This window comes from Dipodomys spectabilis, unplaced genomic scaffold (genome assembly GCF_019054845.1).
Source record: "Dipodomys spectabilis isolate Male_0828 unplaced genomic scaffold, ASM1905484v1 ptg000159l, whole genome shotgun sequence".
NCBI lineage: Eukaryota > Metazoa > Chordata > Mammalia > Rodentia > Heteromyidae > Dipodomys > Dipodomys spectabilis.
The window spans coordinates 2,514,514-2,519,123 of NW_024870836.1; positions in this window are offsets into that span (position 1 = coordinate 2,514,514).

A 4,610-nucleotide genomic window follows, 5' to 3' on the forward strand; every position below is an offset into this window, starting at 1 on the left:
GTGAGCTTTCTATTGATCTTGCTAGATATGTCCTTTGCCATGCAGAAGCTCTGCAACTTCATACAATCCCATTTGTCCAACCTTTCTTTTATTTGTTGTGTTTCCGGGTCTCTATTCAGAAAATTTCGGCCTGCACCAAGGAGACCTAGGGTTTCTCCTATAATGTTTTTAGCGTGTCTGCTTTGTATTCGAGGTCTTTGATCCATTTGGAGTTGATTCTGGTGCAGGATGATATATAAGTATCCGGCTTTAGTTTTTTAAAAGTAGTTAACCAATTTTGCCAGCACCATTTACTGAAGAGGCTGTCTTTCTTCCATTTTATTTTTTTTACCTCCCTTCTCAAAGATTAGAGGGCTATAGGTCTGTAGGTTCATTTCTGGGTTTTCAATTCTATTCCATTGGTCCTGAGATCTGTTCTTGAGCCAGTAGCAAGCTGTTTTGATTACTATGGCTTTATAGTAGAGTTTTTAATATGGTATTGATATTTCTCCAGCAGTGTTTTTTCTGTTGAGGAACGTTTTTGCTATTCGGGGTCCTTTATTGTTCCTTATGAATTTTTGGATTGCCTCTTCTATTTCTTTGAAGAATGAGTTTGGAATTTTGATAGGTATCGCATTGAATTTGTAGATAGCCTTGGGAAGTATTGACATTTTTACGATGTTGATCTTTCCAATCCAGGAGCATGGGAGGTTTAGCCATTTTCTAAGTTCTGTTTTGATTTCCTTTTACAAGTTTTTAAAGTTTTTATTATAGAGTTCCTTTACTTCTTTGGTTAAGTTAATTCCTAGGTATATTATTTTTTGTGGGGCTATTACAAATGGAGTAGCTTTCCTAATTTCAGGCACACTTTGTTAGAATCATATTTCAAATCCAACTTAGGCAGGAAAGTCCGTGAGACTCTTATCCCCAAAGACCCACCAGAAATCTGGCTGTGGCTCAAGCGGTAGACCACTATTCTTGAGCTGAAGACATGACGGACATCGTCCAGGTCAAGATTTCATGCCCCATGATCAACAAAAACTAAAAATAAACAGTTACATATAAACAAATATTTTGGCATAAATGTTAAAATATGTATTATAAAAAGGTTAAAGCCTCACTAGATATAATGGTTAATATAAATGTAGAGAATTATTTTCTGGTATTAGTTGTCATTGAATCAATTGTGTAAATCACACATTTCTCACTCAATTCATATTTGCGTGATTATATACCTATATGCCATAAGTATAATTAACTGATATGTGATAGGCAGTGCGCCCTTGGCTTTCTAACATTAACCCTTCTACCCTAAACTAAATATGCCCTCCAACTTTGTAAGAGGTTTCATCTCATTGAAGCAGAAAAGAATAAACCATAATCATTTTTTTTGAATAAGTGTAACATTGTACATGCATTTCACTTAGTTTAAGAAACAAAACATTCAAGTCATCTTAACCGTACCAGTAATAACAAAATGACTTCTGAGCTTTTCAGTCTCTTAAGAGATGAAAACGTTTAATTATACATCTATTTTTTTCTGCCTAACATTCTACTCCTTAGGAAGATCTTTTGTACAACCTTGTGTTCCTGATTCGAAGACAGAACAAAGGCAATAATGAAAATAGCCAAAGAAAATATTTGAAAACTATTATAAAACAATCGCAGACACTCCTGTAATCACCAGTTTCAAAAAGAATATACGTTAAAGTATCACATTTTTATCATTTAAAGAGTAATAATTAAACTTTAATCAGCAGTGAAGAAGGGAACAGAAAACTGAAGACATCTTGACTTTGAACAATCCAACATAAGCAAAATGGATTTATCTTATTTTTCTATGTAGTTGCCAAAATAATAGAAAGCAACATGCAAAGGCAAGAAAACACCTAAGCCAAAGCAGTCAACATTTGTCTATAAAATAATGGTGAAGGTCTGACTGGTTCAAAGTCAGGCTTCCAAAGAGGAAAAGTGTACTTGCTTTAGTGAAAACAAAAAAAAAAATATAAAAATCCTCTATTAAAATTTTACATATCTAGACTAGGACTTCTCGTGTTGGAGAATTGGAAAGGTATGAAAAAAATTCAAGATTGTTTGACTATTCCCCAAGATCATTCTTCTTTATCAGCTATCGCAATGCAAGTAGCCTTGGTTACTCTTAGTATCATGCTTGTTAATATTTAGAATCATTATTTGTTGCTGGGTTATAAGCTGCAAACACTTGAGTATTATTAGTCATTTCCCAAGAGAGGAAATTAGCTGTGCAAACAAACCTAAAATAGAAAGACAGCATAGTAGAAACTATTTTCTAGCTATATCACAATTTTTATGTATAGATTTTGTTTCCCATTGTTCCAGGGGACCCATTTTTGTTAACTTTTTTTTCACCATCTAGTGATCCTATAACATCCTGGGATTGCTGTATCTTTACTGGATTCTCTATTATTTTGTTGGAAATTTAGGAAAGATAGAAAATAGACTTACCGTTTCTGTTTTGCCTTATTTTTTATTACCTTACAATCTGTAAATCAAAGTGACATAAATTTTCTTTATAATATTGGAAGACAGATTTCATTTCTATATTCTTACCCTAGACTTCTACATAACTTTGTTAATTAGTGATCCCCAAATGTGAAAATGAAGATAGGAAACTTTTTAGTTAAATATTATTTAGAATTTCAAGACTTCATTAATGCTAGGCCCTTGGTATTATGTACGTCATACATGTGTACAAAGCTGGTGGCAACTTTTTCTTATTCTCAGAAACTAGGACATGTGGTATCCTTGTAGGTGCATCAGGAAAAGGCTGTGTTTGAGTTACTTTACTAAACCAAATCCGCTGTAAAATATTTCTACAAGTTAATTGGCTTGAATAATCCGTATTTATCATTTTACAGTTCTAAAGGACAGAAATCTAGAATAATTCTCACTACATTAAAATTGAGGCCCCCTCAGAGCTAAAATATTTTTCAGATGATTGTAGTGGAAAAGACATTTACTTCCTGTTCCGCTTTCCAGAAACTTCAGAATCTGGATTGTTGTCTTTTCCTTTATCTTCTAATATATCATCTTTACATCTTTCTGATGGTTCTTACCTAATGATGCCCCTCTCGAACCTACAGCTGGGACTTTTGAGTATACTTTTCCCATCTGATAATTATTCAAATTTTGTTCCTTAGGTAATGAAAGGTGATTATTTTATGAACTTATATATAAAATGTAAATCTACATTTCATGGATTAGATATTTCTGGGCTATAGATATTTGGGGAAGGAATTTTACCGCCTACCACAATGAGTGTATAAGCATTCTTTCTCCTATAACCTGTTAATTTTGAACAAGATATTTCTTCAATGAAATATAACTAAAAAAAATTAGTTCCTGAAAGGATTTAATCCTGATTAAAACATTGTCATGTACTAGAAATCTTAAATGTCAGAGAGAAGCTCCTGAAGCAGTTCTGGCACTATCACTTTTTGTAATATTCTGCTTACAATCTTCTCTTTTCAAAAGCATTTATTTGTTATTATTTTAGAATTATGGTTAATAGTTATTTGACTGCTATTTTTAAAGAATGCACCACCAACCCTGGTTCTCTTCTTCTAACTTTTTTATGTCTAATCTATTTCTGAAAGAAACACAGCTATTTGAATTACATGAAGTGCTTATTGAATTGTGGAGAGGAAAAGAAGAAAAAAATGGCCCTTTGTGTATGTCATGTTGAAAATGTGCTTAAAAGCTATGTATCTTAACATCATATATTTTTCATTTTGTTTAGATTCAGATAAAATTTAGCCTCTCAACTCAAACAATGTTAATGCAGTCTTATTTCATGCCAACCAAAAGCAAAAAAGAAATTACTATATATTTAAATTTTTTAATTTTTAAAATTATTATTTATTTTTAAACACTATATTTTTTAAAAATTAGCCAAAACAAATGGTTTATTAAATATTTAGAGTTGTGTTCAGACTCTATTGGTGAAACCAGAAAGGGGAAAAAAATCATGTTTTTCTTCTTCCTTGAGCCACTCTGATTTACCTCATCTATTTCTGAAAGAATAAAATTCTGGCTTTGAAGCCTTTTGCTTGATATGTACAATGTCTCATTCTTCCTTTACTAATAGGAGAATTTGGAGAAAGGATGAGAATTCTCACTAGAAAAAGGAGAAGAAAAGAGAAGCGAGAAATCTAGATATTTTGTTCTTCATCTCAATCACAAGATCTGGATAATGATTGTGACTGTTAGATACAGTGCTCTAGAGTGATTAAACACATTTATAGAACAAGTTAACCCCTCAAGTGATCATATAGAGAATGCTTATTTAAAAAATGTAATATCATCAATCAGGAAATGTTATCTATTTGTTTAGTATTGTTTAGTATTTCTTAAATTCTGATGTGCTGTAGTCAACTATCATAAAGATATAAAAGAATAGTAAGAAACTAACATCTAAATATCATATTCTAATATTAGCTTAATTCTTGCTGTGTTTGAGTTTTGCCTCAATTTCACATGCTATATTCTTCCAGTATATAAGTTGAAAGAAGATTCCCTCTGGAGATATGCTATTTTTATAGCTAAGGGAAAAGAAGTTAGCTCTTAGACATAGACAATGGGATAAAAATTTT